Below are 16,381 nucleotides of genomic sequence, written 5' to 3'. Positions count from 1 at the left end.
TTTCCCATGCAACTTTCTGGTCTTCCATTGAGAGACGCTTATTTATGCCACAAGGTCAAAGAAGTTTGTTTTTTTGCCGTAACCCAATTCCACAGTCTTTTTGAACAATTTTTTGTAGTTGATGAGTAAAATGTCAGATGACCCGGACGTGATTTGAACACGCAACCGTCTGATCTGGAGTCAGACGCGCTACCGTTGCGCCACAAGGTCAATGAAACTTGAGTCCTCTGACCCTGTTCAGCACTCTTTTCGATCATGTATCTGTACTGGATCATGAAAAGTCTGATTTGATTTGGCCGTGATTTCTAGGCACAATCTTCTGATGTGGAGTGAAACGCACAACCGTTGCGCAACAAGCTCTTGCTGCTGCATGTCAAACTAGATGCAGGAGGCAAAAACTGGCATTGTGTGTCATGTCTGCTTGCTCACTTTTGTTAAACCGTGGTTCTAATAACACGGAGGTTTCAGCTTTTGATCCCCATATGGGCTAGGTTCTCCAGCATCTGAAGTGCCGTCAAGCTATCTTTTGACAAAGTCTTCGGCCTCTTTTAGGTGCCAAAAGTGGAGCCGTGATGCATGTGTATTTGAATCAAGGTTGCGTAGAGCGCAGTCATGTCACATGGCCAGTTCACTCCATTTTTTTAGAGTGTGGTGCAAATGTCATTTTCCCATGCAACTTTCTGGTCTTCCATTGAGAGACGCTTATTTATGCCACAAGGTCAAAGAAGTTTGCTTTTTTGCCGTTACCCAATTCCACAGTGTTTTTGAACAGTTTTTTGTAGTTGATCAGTAAAATGTCAGATGACCCTGACGTGATTTGAACACGCAACCTTCTGATCTGGAGTCAGACGCGCTACCGTTGCGCCACAAGGTCAATGAAACTTGAGTGCGCTGACACTGTTCAGCACTCTTTTCGATCATGTATCTGTACTGGTTCATGAAAAGTCTGATTTGATTTGGATGTGATTTCTAGGCACAATCTTCTAATTTGGAGTGAAACGCACAACCGTTGCGCAACAAGCTCTTGCTGCTGCATGTCAAACTAGATGCAGGAGGCAAAAACTGGCATTGTGTGTCATGTCTGCTTGCTCACTTTTGTTAAACCGTGGTTCTAATAACACGGAGGTTTCAGCTTTTGATCCCCATATGGGCTAGGTTCTCCAGCATCTGAAGTGCCGTCAAGCTATCTTTTGACAAAGTCTTCGGCCTCTTTTGGGTGCCAAAAGTGGAGCCGTGATGCATGTGTATTTGAATCAAGGTTGCGTAGAGCGCAGTCATGTCACATGGCCAGTTCACTCCATTTTCTTAGAGTGTGGTGCAAATGTCATTTTCACATGCAACTTTCTGGTCTTCCATTGAGAGACGCTTATTTATGCCACAAGGTCAAAGAAGTTTGTTTTTTTGCCGTAACCCAATTCCACAGTGTTTTTGAACAATTTTTTGTAGTTGATGAGTAAAATGTCAGATGACCCTGACGTGATTTGAACACGCAACCTTCTGATCTGGAGTCAGACGCGCTACCGTTGCGCCACAAGGTCAATGAAATTTGAGTGCTCTGACCCTGTTCAGCACTCTTTTCGATCATGTATCTGTACTGGTTCATGAAAAGTCTGATTTGATTTGGATGTGATTTCTAGGCACAATTTTCTGATGTGTAGTGAAACGCACAACCGTTGCGCAACAAGCTCTTGCTGCTGCATGTCAAACTAGATGCAGGAGGCAAAAACTGGCATTGTGTGTCATGTCTGCTTGCTCACTTTTGTTAAACCGTGGTTCTAATAACACGGAGGTTTCAGCTTTTGATCCCCATATGGGCTAGGTTCTCCAGCATCTGAAGTGCCGTCAAGCTATCTTTTGACAAAGTCTTCGGCCTCTTTTATGTGCCAAAAGTGGAGCCGTGATGCATGTGTATTTGAATCAAGGTTGCGTAGAGCGCAGTCATGTCACATGGCCAGTTCACTCCATTTTTTTAGAGTGTGGTGCAAATGTCATTTTCACATGCAACTTTCTTGTCTTCCATTGAGAGACGCTTATTTATGCCACAAGGTCAAAGAAGTTTGCTTTTTTGCCGTAACCCAATTCCACAGTGTTTTTGAACAATTTTTTGTAGTTGATGAGTAAAATGTCAGATGACCCTGACGTGATTTGAACACGCAACCTTCTGATCTGGAGTCAGACGCGCTACTGTTGCGCCACAAGGTCAATGAAACTTGAGTGCTCTGACCCTGTTCAGCACTCTTTTCGATCATGTATCTGTACTGGATCATGAAAAGTCTGATTTGATTTGGATGTGATTTCTAGGCACAATCTTCTGATGTGGAGTGAAACGCACAACCGTTGTGCAACAAGCTCTTGCTGCTGCATGTCAAACTAGATGCAGGAGGCAAAAACTGGCATTGTGTGTCATGTCTGCTTGCTCACTTTTGTTAAACCGTGGTTCTAATAACACGGAGGTTTCAGCTTTTGATCCCCATATGGGCTAGGTTCTCCAGCATCTGAAGTGCCGTCAAGCTATCTTTTGACAAAGTCTTCGGCCTCTTTTAGGTGCCAAAAGTGGAGCCGTGATGCATGTGTATTTGAATCAAGGTTGCGTAGAGCGCAGTCATGTCACATGGCCAGTTCACTCCATTTTTTTAGAGTGTGGTGCAAATGTCATTTTCACATGCAACTTTCTGGTCTTCCATTGAGAGACGCTTATTTATGCCACAAGGTCAAAGAAGTTTGTTTTTTTGCCGTAACCCAATTCCACAGTGTTTTTGAACAATTTTTTGTAGTTGATGAGTAAAATGTCAGATGACCCTGACGTGATTTGAACACGCAACCTTCTGATCTGGAGTCAGACGCGCTACCGTTGCGCCACAAGGTCAATGAAACTTGAGTGCTCTGACCCTGTTCAGCACTCTTTTCGATCATGTATCTGTACTGGATCATGAAAAGTCTGATTTGATTTGGATGTGATTTCTAGGCACAATCTTCTGATGTGGAGTGAAACGCACAACCGTTGCGCAACAAGCTCTTGCTGCTGCATGTCAAACTAGATGCATGAGGCAAAAACTGGCATTGTGTGTCATGTCTGCTTGCTCACTTTTGTTAAACCGTGGTTCTAATAACACGGAGGTTTCAGCTTTTTATCCCCATATGGGCTAGGTTCTCCAGCATCTGAAGTGCCGTCAAGCTATCTTTTGACAAAGTCTTCGGCCTCTTTTAGGTGCCAAAAGTGGAGCCATGATGCATGTGTATTTGAATCAAGGTTGCGTAGAGCGCAGTCATGTCACATGGCCAGTTCACTCCATTTTTTTAGAGTGTGGTGCAAATGTCATTTTCACATGCAACTTTCTGGTCTTCTATTGAGAGACGCTTATTTATGCCACGAGGTCAAAGAAGTTTGTTTTTTTGCCGTAACCCAATTCCACAGTGTTTTTGAACAATTTTTTGTAGTTGATGAGTAAAATGTCAGATGACCCTGACGTGATTTGAACACGCAACCTTCTGATCTGGAGTCAGACGCGCTACCGTTGCGCCACAAGGTCAATGAAACTTGAGTGCTCTGACCCTGTTCAGCACTCTTTTCGATCATGTATCTGTACTGGATCATGAAAAGTCTGATTTGATTTGGATGTGATTTCTAGGCACAATCTTCTGATGTGGAGTGAAACGCACAACCGTTGCGCAACAAGCTCTTGCTGCTGCATGTCAAACTAGATGCAGGAGGCAAAAACTGGCATTGTGTGTCATGTCTGCTTGCTCACTTTTGTTAAACCGTGGTTCTAATAACACCGAGGTTTCAGCTTTTGATCCCCATATGGGCTAGGTTCTCCAGCATCTGAAGTGCCGTCAAGCTATCTTTTGACAAAGTCTTCGGCCTCTTTTAGGTGCCAAAAGTGGAGCCGTGATGCATGTGTATTTGAATCAAGGTTGCGTAGAGCGCAGTCATGTCACATGGCCAGTTCACTCCATTTTTTTAGAGTGTGGTGCAAATGTCATTTTCACATGCAACTTTCTGGTCTTCCATTGAGAGACGCTTATTTATGCCACGAGGTCAAAGAAGTTTGTTTTTTTGCCGTAACCCAATTCCACAGTGTTTTTGAACTTTTTTTTGTGGTTGATGAGTAAAATGTCAGATGACCCTGACGTGATTTGAACACGCAACCTTCTGATCTGGAGTCAGACGCGCTACCGTTGTGCCACAAGGTCAATGAAACTTGAGTGCTCTGACCCTGTTCAGCACTCTTTTCGATCATGTATCTGTACTGGATCATGAAAAGTCTGATTTGATTTGGATGTGATTTCTAGGCACAATCTTCTGATGTGGAGTGAAACGCACAACCGTTGCGCAACAAGCTCTTGCTGCTGCATGTCAAACTAGATGCAGGAGGCAAAAACTGGCGTTGTGTGTCATGTCTGCTTGCTCACTTTTGTTAAACCGTGGTTCTAATAACACGGAGGTTTCAGCTTTTGATCCCCATATGGGCTAGGTTCTCCAGCATCTGAAGTGCCGTCAAGCTATCTTTTGACAAAGTCTTTGGCCTCTTTTGGGTGCCAAAAGTGGAGCCGTGATGCATGTGTATTTGAATCAAGGTTGCATAGAGCGCAGTCATGTCACATGGCCAGTTCACTCCATTTTTTTAGAGTGTGGTGCAAATGTCATTTTCCCATGCAACTTTCTGGTCTTCCATTGAGAGACGCTTATTTATGCCACAAGGTCAAAGAAGTTTGTTTTTTTGCCGTAACCCAATTCCACAGTCTTTTTGAACAATTTTTTGTAGTTGATGAGTAAAATGTCAGATGACCCTGACGTGATTTGAACACGCAACCGTCTGATCTGGAGTCAGACGCGCTACCGTTGCGCCACAAGGTCAATGAAACTTGAGTCCTCTGACCCTGTTCAGCACTCTTTTCGATCATGTATCTGTACTGGATCATGAAAAGTCTGATTTGATTTGGCCGTGATTTCTAGGCACAATCTTCTGATGTGGAGTGAAACGCACAACCGTTGCGCAACAAGCTCTTGCTGCTGCATGTCAAACTAGATGCAGGAGGCAAAAACTGGCATTGTGTGTCATGTCTGCTTGCTCACTTTTGTTAAACCGTGGTTCTAATAACACGGAGGTTTCAGCTTTTGATCCCCATATGGGCTAGGTTCTCCAGCATCTGAAGTGCCGTCAAGCTATCTTTTGACAAAGTCTTCGGCCTCTTTTAGGTGCCAAAAGTGGAGCCGTGATGCATGTGTATTTGAATCAAGGTTGCGTAGAGCGCAGTCATGTCACATGGCCAGTTCACTCCATTTTTTTAGAGTGTGGTGCAAATGTCATTTTCCCATGCAACTTTCTGGTCTTCCATTGAGAGACGCTTATTTATGCCACAAGGTCAAAGAAGTTTGCTTTTTTGCCGTTACCCAATTCCACAGTGTTTTTGAACAGTTTTTTGTAGTTGATCAGTAAAATGTCAGATGACCCTGACGTGATTTGAACACGCAACCTTCTGATCTGGAGTCAGACGCGCTACCGTTGCGCCACAAGGTCAATGAAACTTGAGTGTGCTGACACTGTTCAGCACTCTTTTCGATCATGTATCTGTACTGGTTCATGAAAAGTCTGATTTGATTTGGATGTGATTTCTAGGCACAATCTTCTGATGTGGAGTGAAACGCACAACCGTTGCGCAACAAGCTCTTGCTGCTGCATGTCAAACTAGATGCAGGAGGCAAAAACTGGCATTGTGTGTCATGTCTGCTTGCTCACTTTTGTTAAACCGTGGTTCTAATAACACGGAGGTTTCAGCTTTTGATCCCCATATGGGCTAGGTTCTCCAGCATCTGAAGTGCCGTCAAGCTATCTTTTGACAAAGTCTTCGGCCTCTTTTGGGTGCCAAAAGTGGAGCCGTGATGCATGTGTATTTGAATAAAGGTTGCGTAGAGCGCAGTCATGTCACATGGCCAGTTCACTCCATTTTTTTAGAGTGTGGTGCAAATGTCATTTTCCCATGCAACTTTCTGGTCTTCCATTGAGAGACGCTTATTTATGCCACAAGGTCAAAGAAGTTTGTTTTTTTGCCGTAACCCAATTCCACAGTGTTTTTGAACAATTTTTTGTAGTTGATGAGTAAAATGTCAGATGACCCTGACGTGATTTGAACACGCAACCTTCTGATCTGGAGGCAGACGCGCTACCGTTGCGCCACAAGGTCAATGAAACTTGAGTGCTCTGACCCTGTTCAGCACTCTTTTCGATCATGTATCTGTACTGGATCATGAAAAGTCTGATTTGATTTGGATGTGATTTCTAGGCACAATTTTCTGATGTGGAGTGAAACGCACAACCGTTGCGCAACAAGCTCTTGCTGCTGCATGTCAAACTAGATGCAGGAGGCAAAAACTGGCATTGTGTGTCATGTCTGCTTGCTCACTTTTGTTAAACCGTGGTTCTAATAACACGGAGGTTTCAGCTTTTGATCCCCATATGGGCTAGGTTCTCCAGCATCTGAAGTGCCGTCAAGCTATCTTTTGACAAAGTCTTCGGCCTCTTTTAGGTGCCAAAAGTGGAGCCGTGATGCATGTGTATTTGAATCAAGGTTGCGTAGAGCGCAGTCATGTCACATGGCCAGTTCACTCCATTTTTTTAGAGTGTGGTGCAAATGTCATTTTCACATGCAACTTTCTGGTCTTCCATTGAGAGACGCTTATTTATGCCACAAGGTCAAAGAAGTTTGTTTTTTTGCCGTAACCCAATTCCACAGTGTTTTTGAACAATTTTTTGTAGTTGATGAGTAAAATGTCAGATGACCCTGACGTGATTTGAACACGCAACCTTCTGATCTGGAGTCAGACGCGCTACCGTTGCGCCACAAGGTCAATGAAACTTGAGTGCTCTGACCCTGTTCAGCACTCTTTTCGATCATGTATCTGTACTGGATCATGAAAAGTCTGATTTGATTTGGATGTGATTTCTAGGCACAATCTTCTGATGTGGAGTGAAACGCACAACCGTTGCGCAACAAGCTCTTGCTGCTGCATGTCAAACTAGATGCAGGAGGCAAAAACTGGCATTGTGTGTCATGTCTGCTTGCTCACTTTTGTTAAACCGTGGTTCTAATAACACGGAGGTTTCAGCTTTTGATCCCCATATGGGCTAGGTTCTCCAGCATCTGAAGTGCCGTCAAGCTATCTTTTGACAAAGTCTTTGGCCTCTTTTGGGTGCCAAAAGTGGAGCCGTGATGCATGTGTATTTGAATCAAGGTTGCGTAGAGCGCAGTCATGTCACATGGCCAGTTCACTCCATTTTTTTAGAGTCTGGTGCAAATGTCATTTTCACATGCAACTTTCTGGTCTTCCATTGAGAGACGCTTATTTATGCCACAAGGTCAAAGAAGTTTGCTTTTTTTGCCGTAACCCAATTCCACAGTGTTTTTGAACAATTTTTTGTAGTTGATGAGTAAAATGTCAGATGACCCTGACGTGATTTGAACACGCAACCTTCTGATCTGGAGTCAGACGCGCTACCGTTGCGCCACAAGGTCAATGAAACTTGAGTGTGCTGACACTGTTCAGCACTCTTTTCGATCATGTATCTGTACTGGTTCATGAAAAGTCTGATTTGATTTGGATGTGATTTCTAGGCACAATCTTCTGATGTGGAGTGAAACGCACAACCGTTGCGCAACAAGCTCTTGCTGCTGCATGTCAAACTAGATGCAGGAGGCAAAAACTGGCATTGTGTGTCATGTCTGCTTGCTCACTTTTGTTAAACCGTGGTTCTAATAACACGGAGGTTTCAGCTTTTGATCCCCATATGGGCTAGGTTCTCCAGCATCTGAAGTGCCGTCAAGCTATCTTTTGACAAAGTCTTCGGCCACTTTTGGGTGCCAAAAGTGGAGCCGTGATGCATGTGTATTTGAATAAAGGTTGCGTAGAGCGCAGTCATGTCACATGGCCAGTTCACTCCATTTTTTTAGAGTGTGGTGCAAATGTCATTTTCACATGCAACTTTCTGGTCTTCCATTGAGAGACGCTTATTTATGCCACAAGGTCAAAGAAGTTTGTTTTTTTGCCGTAACCCAATTCCACAGTGTTTTTGAACAATTTTTTGTAGTTGATGAGTAAAATGTCAGATGACCCTGACGTGATTTGAACACGCAACCTTCTGATCTGGAGTCAGACGCGCTACCGTTGCGCCACAAGGTCAATGAAACTTGAGTACTCTGACCCTGTTCAGCACTCTTTTCGATCATGTATCTGTACTGGATCATGAAAAGTCTGATTTGATTTGGATGTGATTTCTAGGCACAATCTTCTGATGTGGAGTGAAACGCACAACCGTTGCGCAACAAGCTCTTGCTGCTGCATGTCAAACTAGATGCAGGAAGCAAAAACTGGCATTGTGTGTCATGTCTGCTTGCTCACTTTTGTTAAACCGTGGTTCTAATAACACGGAGGTTTCAGCTTTTGATCCCCATATGGGCTAGGTTCTCCAGCATCTGAAGTGCCGTCAAGCTATCTTTTGACAAAGTCTTCGGCCACTTTTGGGTGCCAAAAGTGGAGCCGTGATGCATGTGTATTTGAATAAAGGTTGCGTAGAGCGCAGTCATGTCACATGGCCAGTTCACTCCATTTTTTTAGAGTGTGGTGCAAATGTCATTTTCCCATGCAACTTTCTGGTCTTCCATTGAGAGACGCTTATTTATGCCACAAGGTCAAAGAAGTTTGTTTTTTTGCCGTAACCCAATTCCACAGTGTTTTTGAACAATTTTTTGTAGTTGATGAGTAAAATGTCAGATGACCCTGACGTGATTTGAACACGTAACCTTCTGATCTGGAGTCAGACGCGCTACCGTTGCGCCACAAGGTCAATGAAACTTGAGTGCTCTGACCCTGTTCAGCACTCTTTTCGATCATGTATCTGTACTGGATCATGAAAAGTCTGATTTGATTTGGATGTGATTTCAAGGCACAATTTTCTGATGTGGAGTGAAACGCACAACCGTTGCGCAACAAGCTCTTGCTGCTGCATGTCAAACTAGATGCAGGAGGCAAAAACTGGCATTGTGTGTCATGTCTGCTTGCTCACTTTTGTTAAACCGTGGTTCTAATAACACGGAGGTTTCAGCTTTTGATCCCCATATGGGCTAGGTTCTCCAGCATCTGAAGTGCCGTCAAGCTATCTTTTGACAAAGTCTTCGGCCTCTTTTAGGTGCCAAAAGTGGAGCCGTGATGCATGTGTATTTGAATCAAGGTTGCGTAGAGCGCAGTCATGTCACATGGCCAGTTCACTCCATTTTTTTAGAGTGTGGTGCAAATGTCATTTTCACATGCAACTTTCTGGTCTTCCATTGAGAGACGCTTATTTATGCCACAAGGTCAAAGAAGTTTGTTTTTTTGCCGTAACCCAATTCCACAGTGTTTTTGAATAATTTTTTGTAGTTGATGAGTAAAATGTCAGATGACCCTGACGTGATTTGAACACGCAACCTTCTGATCTGGAGTCAGACGCGCTACCGTTGCACCACAAGGTCAATGAAACTTGAGTGCTCTGACCCTGTTCAGCACTCTTTTCGATCATGTATCTGTACTGGATCATGAAAAGTCTGATTTGATTTGGATTTGATTTCTAGGCACAATCTTCTGATGTGGAGTGAAACGCACAACCGTTGCGCAACAAGCTCTTGCTGCTGCATGTCAAACTAGATGCAGGAGGCAAAAACTGGCATTGTCTGTCATGTCTGCTTGCTCACTTTTGTTAAACCGTGGTTCTAATAACACGGAGGTTTCAGCTTTTTATCCCCATATGGGCTAGGTTCTCCAGCATCTGAAGTGCCGTCAAGCTATCTTTTGACAAAGTCTTCGGCCTCTTTTAGGTGCCAAAAGTGGAGCCGTGATGCATGTGTATTTGAATCAAGGTTGCGTAGAGCGCAGTCATGTCACATGGCCAGTTCACTCCATTTTTTTAGAGTGTGGTGCAAATGTCATTTTCACATGCAACTTTCTGGTCTTCCATTGAGAGACGCTTATTTATGCCACAAGGTCAAAGAAGTTTGTTTTTTTGCCGTAACCCAATTCCACAGTGTTTTTGAACAATTTTTTGTAGTTGATGAGTAAAATGTCAGATGACCCTGACGTGATTTGAACACGCAACCTTCTGATCTGGAGTCAGACGCGCTACCGTTGCGCCACAAGGTCAATGAAACTTGAGTGCTCTGACCCTGTTCAGCACTCTTTTCGATCATGTATCTGTACTGGATCATGAAAAGTCTGATTTGATTTGGATGTGATTTCTAGGCACAATCTTCTGATGTGGAGTGAAACGCACAACCGTTGCGCAACAAGCTCTTGCTGCTGCATGTCAAACTAGATGCAGGAGGCAAAAACTGGCATTGTCTGTCATGTCTGCTTGCTCACTTTTGTTAAACCGTGGTTCTAATAACACGGAGGTTTCAGCTTTTGATCCCCATATGGGCTAGGTTCTCCAGCATCTGAAGTGCCGTCAAGCTATCTTTTGACAAAGTCTTTGGCCTCTTTTGGGTGCCAAAAGTGGAGCCGTGATGCATGTGTATTTGAATCAAGGTTGCGTAGAGCGCAGTCATGTCACATGGCCAGTTCACTCCATTTTTTTAGAGTGTGGTGCAAATGTCATTTTCACATGCAACTTTCTGGTCTTCCATTGAGAGACGCTTATTTATGCCACAAGGTCAAAGAAGTTTGTTTTTTTGCCGTAACCCAATTCCACAGTGTTTTTGAACAATTTTTTGTAGTTGATGAGTAAAATGTCAGATGACCCTGACGTGATTTGAAAAAGCAACCTTCTGATGTGGAGTCAGACGCGCTACCGTTGCGCCACAAGGTCAATGAAACTTGAGTGTGCTGACACTGTACAGCACTCTTTTCGATCATGTATCTGTACTGGTTCATGAAAAGTCTGATTTGATTTGGATGTGATTTCTAGGCACAATCTTCTGATGTGGAGTGAAACGCACAACCGTTGCGCAACAAGCTCTTGCTGCTGCATGTCAAACTAGATGCATGAGGCAAAAACTGGCATTGTGTGTCATGTCTGCTTGCTCACTTTTGTTAAACCGTGGTTCTAATAACACGGAGGTTTCAGCTTTTTATCCCCATATGGGCTAGGTTCTCCAGCATCTGAAGTGCCGTCAAGCTATCTTTTGACAAAGTCTTCGGCCTCTTTTAGGTGCCAAAAGTGGAGCCATGATGCATGTGTATTTGAATCAAGGTTGCGTAGAGCGCAGTCATGTCACATGGCCAGTTCACTCCATTTTTTTAGAGTGTGGTGCAAATGTCATTTTCACATGCAACTTTCTGGTCTTCTATTGAGAGACGCTTATTTATGCCACGAGGTCAAAGAAGTTTGTTTTTTTGCCGTAACCCAATTCCACAGTGTTTTTGAACAATTTTTTGTAGTTGATGAGTAAAATGTCAGATGACCCTGACGTGATTTGAACACGCAACCTTCTGATCTGGAGTCAGACGCGCTACCGTTGCGCCACAAGGTCAATGAAACTTGAGTGCTCTGACCCTGTTCAGCACTCTTTTCGATCATGTATCTGTACTGGATCATGAAAAGTCTGATTTGATTTGGATGTGATTTCTAGGCACAATCTTCTGATGTGGAGTGAAACGCACAACCGTTGCGCAACAAGCTCTTGCTGCTGCATGTCAAACTAGATGCAGGAGGCAAAAACTGGCATTGTGTGTCATGTCTGCTTGCTCACTTTTGTTAAACCGTGGTTCTAATAACACCGAGGTTTCAGCTTTTGATCCCCATATGGGCTAGGTTCTCCAGCATCTGAAGTGCCGTCAAGCTATCTTTTGACAAAGTCTTCGGCCTCTTTTAGGTGCCAAAAGTGGAGCCGTGATGCATGTGTATTTGAATCAAGGTTGCGTAGAGCGCAGTCATGTCACATGGCCAGTTCACTCCATTTTTTTAGAGTGTGGTGCAAATGTCATTTTCACATGCAACTTTCTGGTCTTCCATTGAGAGACGCTTATTTATGCCACGAGGTCAAAGAAGTTTGTTTTTTTGCCGTAACCCAATTCCACAGTGTTTTTGAACTTTTTTTTGTGGTTGATGAGTAAAATGTCAGATGACCCTGACGTGATTTGAACACGCAACCTTCTGATCTGGAGTCAGACGCGCTACCGTTGTGCCACAAGGTCAATGAAACTTGAGTGCTCTGACCCTGTTCAGCACTCTTTTCGATCATGTATCTGTACTGGTTCATGAAAAGTCTGATTTGATTTGGATGTGATTTCTAGGCACAATCTTCTGATGTGGAGTGAAACGCACAACCGTTGCGCAACAAGCTCTTGCTGCTGCATGTCAAACTAGATGCAGGAGGCAAAAACTGGCATTGTGTGTCATGTCTGCTTGCTCACTTTTGTTAAACCGTGGTTCTAATAACACGGAGGTTTCAGCTTTTGATCCCCATATGGGCTAGGTTCTCCAGCATCTGAAGTGCCGTCAAGCTATCTTTTGACAAAGTCTTCGGCCTCTTTTGGGTGCCAAAAGTGGAGCCGTGATGCATGTGTATTTGAATCAAGGTTGCGTAGAGCGCAGTCATGTCACATGGCCAGTTCACTCCATTTTTTTAGAGTGTGGTGCAAATGTCATTTTCCCATGCAACTTTCTGGTCTTCCATTGAGAGACGCTTATTTATGCCACAAGGTCAAAGAAGTTTGTTTTTTTGCCGTAACCCAATTCCACAGTCTTTTTGAACAATTTTTTGTAGTTGATGAGTAAAATGTCAGATGACCCTGACGTGATTTGAACACGCAACCGTCTGATCTGGAGTCAGACGCGCTACCGTTGCGCCACAAGGTCAATGAAACTTGAGTCCTCTGACCCTGTTCAGCACTCTTTTCGATCATGTATCTGTACTGGATCATGAAAAGTCTGATTTGATTTGGCCGTGATTTCTAGGCACAATCTTCTGATGTGGAGTGAAACGCACAACCGTTGCGCAACAAGCTCTTGCTGCTGCATGTCAAACTAGATGCAGGAGGCAAAAACTGGCATTGTGTGTCATGTCTGCTTGCTCACTTTTGTTAAACCGTGGTTCTAATAACACGGAGGTTTCAGCTTTTGATCCCCATATGGGCTAGGTTCTCCAGCATCTGAAGTGCCGTCAAGCTATCTTTTGACAAAGTCTTCGGCCTCTTTTGGGTGCCAAAAGTGGAGCCGTGATGCATGTGTATTTGAATCAAGGTTGCGTAGAGCGCAGTCATGTCACATGGCCAGTTCACTCCATTTTTTTAGAGTGTGGTGCAAATGTCATTTTCCCATGCAACTTTCTGGTCTTCCATTGAGAGACGCTTATTTATGCCACAAGGTCAAAGAAGTTTGCTTTTTTGCCGTTACCCAATTCCACAGTGTTTTTGAACAGTTTTTTGTAGTTGATCAGTAAAATGTCAGATGACCCTGACGTGATTTGAACACGCAACCTTCTGATCTGGAGTCAGACGCGCTACCGTTGCGCCACAAGGTCAATGAAACTTGAGTGCGCTGACACTGTTCAGCACTCTTTTCGATCATGTATCTGTACTGGTTCATGAAAAGTCTGATTTGATTTGGATGTGATTTCTAGGCACAATCTTCTAATTTGGAGTGAAACGCACAACCGTTGCGCAACAAGCTCTTGCTGCTGCATGTCAAACTAGATGCAGGAGGCAAAAACTGGCATTGTGTGTCATGTCTGCTTGCTCACTTTTGTTAAACCGTGGTTCTAATAACACGGAGGTTTCAGCTTTTGATCCCCATATGGGCTAGGTTCTCCAGCATCTGAAGTGCCGTCAAGCTATCTTTTGACAAAGTCTTCGGCCTCTTTTGGGTGCCAAAAGTGGAGCCGTGATGCATGTGTATTTGAATCAAGGTTGCGTAGAGCGCAGTCATGTCACATGGCCAGTTCACTCCATTTTCTTAGAGTGTGGTGCAAATGTCATTTTCACATGCAACTTTCTGGTCTTCCATTGAGAGACGCTTATTTATGCCACAAGGTCAAAGAAGTTTGTTTTTTTGCCGTAACCCAATTCCACAGTGTTTTTGAACAATTTTTTGTAGTTGATGAGTAAAATGTCAGATGACCCTGACGTGATTTGAACACGCAACCTTCTGATCTGGAGTCAGACGCGCTACCGTTGCGCCACAAGGTCGATGAAATTTGAGTGCTCTGACCCTGTTCAGCACTCTTTTCGATCATGTATCTGTACTGGTTCATGAAAAGTCTGATTTGATTTGGATGTGATTTCTAGGCACAATTTTCTGATGTGGAGTGAAACGCACAACCGTTGCGCAACAAGCTCTTGCTGCTGCATGTCAAACTAGATGCAGGAGGCAAAAACTGGCATTGTGTGTCATGTCTGCTTGCTCACTTTTGTTAAACCGTGGTTCTAATAACACGGAGGTTTCAGCTTTTGATCCCCATATGGGCTAGGTTCTCCAGCATCTGAAGTGCCGTCAAGCTATCTTTTGACAAAGTCTTCGGCCTCTTTTATGTGCCAAAAGTGGAGCCGTGATGCATGTGTATTTGAATCAAGGTTGCGTAGAGCGCAGTCATGTCACATGGCCAGTTCACTCCATTTTTTTAGAGTGTGGTGCAAATGTCATTTTCACATGCAACTTTCTTGTCTTCCATTGAGAGACGCTTATTTATGCCACAAGGTCAAAGAAGTTTGCTTTTTTGCCGTAACCCAATTCCACAGTGTTTTTGAACAATTTTTTGTAGTTGATGAGTAAAATGTCAGATGACCCTGACGTGATTTGAACACGCAACCTTCTGATCTGGAGTCAGACGCGCTACTGTTGCGCCACAAGGTCAATGAAACTTGAGTGCTCTGACCCTGTTCAGCACTCTTTTCGATCATGTATCTGTACTGGATCATGAAAAGTCTGATTTGATTTGGATGTGATTTCTAGGCACAATCTTCTGATGTGGAGTGAAACGCACAACCGTTGTGCAACAAGCTCTTGCTGCTGCATGTCAAACTAGATGCAGGAGGCAAAAACTGGCATTGTGTGTCATGTCTGCTTGCTCACTTTTGTTAAACCGTGGTTCTAATAACACGGAGGTTTCAGCTTTTGATCCCCATATGGGCTAGGTTCTCCAGCATCTGAAGTGCCGTCAAGCTATCTTTTGACAAAGTCTTCGGCCTCTTTTAGGTGCCAAAAGTGGAGCCGTGATGCATGTGTATTTGAATCAAGGTTGCGTAGAGCGCAGTCATGTCACATGGCCAGTTCACTCCATTTTTTTAGAGTGTGGTGCAAATGTCATTTTCACATGCAACTTTCTTGTCTTCCATTGAGAGACGCTTATTTATGCCACAAGGTCAAAGAAGTTTGCTTTTTTGCCGTAACCCAATTCCACAGTGTTTTTGAACAATTTTTTGTAGTTGATGAGTAAAATGTCAGATGACCCTGACGTGATTTGAACACGCAACCTTCTGATCTGGAGTCAGACGCGCTACTGTTGCGCCACAAGGTCAATGAAGCTTGAGTGCTCTGACCCTGTTCAGCACTCTTTTCGATCATGTATCTGTACTGGATCATGAAAAGTCTGATTTGATTTGGATGTGATTTCTAGGCACAATCTTCTGATGTGGAGTGAAACGCACAACCGTTGTGCAACAAGCTCTTGCTGCTGCATGTCAAACTAGATGCAGGAGGCAAAAACTGGCATTGTGTGTCATGTCTGCTTGCTCACTTTTGTTAAACCGTGGTTCTAATAACACGGAGGTTTCAGCTTTTGATCCCCATATGGGCTAGGTTCTCCAGCATCTGAAGTGCCGTCAAGCTATCTTTTGACAAAGTCTTTGGCCTCTTTTGGGTGCCAAAAGTGGAGCCGTGATGCATGTGTATTTGAATCAAGGTTGCATAGAGCGCAGTCATGTCACATGGCCAGTTCACTCCATTTTTTTAGAGTGTGGTGCAAATGTCATTTTCCCATGCAACTTTCTGGTCTTCCATTGAGAGACGCTTATTTATGCCACAAGGTCAAAGAAGTTTGTTTTTTTGCCGTAACCCAATTCCACAGTGTTTTTGAACAATTTTTTGTAGTTGATGAGTAAAATGTCAGATGACCCTGACGTGATTTGAACACGCAACCTTCTGATCTGGAGTCAGACGCGCTACCGTTGCGCCACAAGGTCAATGAAACTTGAGTGTGCTGACACTGTTCAGCACTCTTTTCGATCATGTATCTGTACTGGTTCATGAAAAGTCTGATTTGATTTGGATGTGATTTCTAGGCACAATCTTCTGATGTGGAGTGAAACGCACAACCGTTGCGCAACAAGCTCTTGCTGCTGCATGTCAAACTAGATGCAGGAGGCAAAAACTGGCATTGTGTGTCATGTCTGCTTGCTCACTTTTGTTAAACCGTG

The 16,381-nt window shown here is 43.8% G+C and overlaps 14 non-coding genes across 14 annotated transcripts; all 14 read right to left on the bottom strand.

Annotated features, from left to right (window-relative positions):
- Nucleotides 1-802: 802 nt before the first annotated feature.
- TRNAW-CCA (transfer RNA tryptophan (anticodon CCA)) lies at nt 803-874 on the bottom strand. Its single transcript has one exon. It is a non-coding gene; the product is annotated as a tRNA-Trp (tRNA).
- Nucleotides 875-1,466: 592 nt separating this feature from the next.
- Nucleotides 1,467-1,538, bottom strand: TRNAW-CCA (transfer RNA tryptophan (anticodon CCA)). Its single transcript has one exon. It is a non-coding gene; the product is annotated as a tRNA-Trp (tRNA).
- Nucleotides 1,539-2,794: 1,256 nt separating this feature from the next.
- On the bottom strand, nt 2,795-2,866 carry TRNAW-CCA (transfer RNA tryptophan (anticodon CCA)). The gene has a single exon. It is a non-coding gene; the product is annotated as a tRNA-Trp (tRNA).
- Nucleotides 2,867-3,458: 592 nt separating this feature from the next.
- TRNAW-CCA (transfer RNA tryptophan (anticodon CCA)) lies at nt 3,459-3,530 on the bottom strand. The gene has a single exon. It is a non-coding gene; the product is annotated as a tRNA-Trp (tRNA).
- A 1,920-nt stretch (nt 3,531-5,450) lies between these two features.
- On the bottom strand, nt 5,451-5,522 carry TRNAW-CCA (transfer RNA tryptophan (anticodon CCA)). Its single transcript has one exon. It is a non-coding gene; the product is annotated as a tRNA-Trp (tRNA).
- A 1,256-nt stretch (nt 5,523-6,778) lies between these two features.
- On the bottom strand, nt 6,779-6,850 carry TRNAW-CCA (transfer RNA tryptophan (anticodon CCA)). The gene has a single exon. It is a non-coding gene; the product is annotated as a tRNA-Trp (tRNA).
- A 593-nt stretch (nt 6,851-7,443) lies between these two features.
- Nucleotides 7,444-7,515, bottom strand: TRNAW-CCA (transfer RNA tryptophan (anticodon CCA)). The gene has a single exon. It is a non-coding gene; the product is annotated as a tRNA-Trp (tRNA).
- Nucleotides 7,516-8,107: 592 nt separating this feature from the next.
- On the bottom strand, nt 8,108-8,179 carry TRNAW-CCA (transfer RNA tryptophan (anticodon CCA)). Its single transcript has one exon. It is a non-coding gene; the product is annotated as a tRNA-Trp (tRNA).
- Nucleotides 8,180-8,771: 592 nt separating this feature from the next.
- Nucleotides 8,772-8,843, bottom strand: TRNAW-CCA (transfer RNA tryptophan (anticodon CCA)). The gene has a single exon. It is a non-coding gene; the product is annotated as a tRNA-Trp (tRNA).
- A 1,256-nt stretch (nt 8,844-10,099) lies between these two features.
- On the bottom strand, nt 10,100-10,171 carry TRNAW-CCA (transfer RNA tryptophan (anticodon CCA)). Its single transcript has one exon. It is a non-coding gene; the product is annotated as a tRNA-Trp (tRNA).
- Nucleotides 10,172-11,427: 1,256 nt separating this feature from the next.
- Nucleotides 11,428-11,499, bottom strand: TRNAW-CCA (transfer RNA tryptophan (anticodon CCA)). The gene has a single exon. It is a non-coding gene; the product is annotated as a tRNA-Trp (tRNA).
- Nucleotides 11,500-13,419: 1,920 nt separating this feature from the next.
- TRNAW-CCA (transfer RNA tryptophan (anticodon CCA)) lies at nt 13,420-13,491 on the bottom strand. The gene has a single exon. It is a non-coding gene; the product is annotated as a tRNA-Trp (tRNA).
- Nucleotides 13,492-14,083: 592 nt separating this feature from the next.
- On the bottom strand, nt 14,084-14,155 carry TRNAW-CCA (transfer RNA tryptophan (anticodon CCA)). The gene has a single exon. It is a non-coding gene; the product is annotated as a tRNA-Trp (tRNA).
- A 1,920-nt stretch (nt 14,156-16,075) lies between these two features.
- On the bottom strand, nt 16,076-16,147 carry TRNAW-CCA (transfer RNA tryptophan (anticodon CCA)). Its single transcript has one exon. It is a non-coding gene; the product is annotated as a tRNA-Trp (tRNA).
- Between the last annotated feature and the right edge of the window lie 234 nt (nt 16,148-16,381).

This window comes from Eleutherodactylus coqui, chromosome 2, assembly GCF_035609145.1.
Source record: "Eleutherodactylus coqui strain aEleCoq1 chromosome 2, aEleCoq1.hap1, whole genome shotgun sequence".
NCBI lineage: Eukaryota > Metazoa > Chordata > Amphibia > Anura > Eleutherodactylidae > Eleutherodactylus > Eleutherodactylus coqui.
The sequence above is the reverse complement of the archived record's forward strand: the minus strand, read 5'-3'. Positions and strand labels throughout refer to the sequence as shown.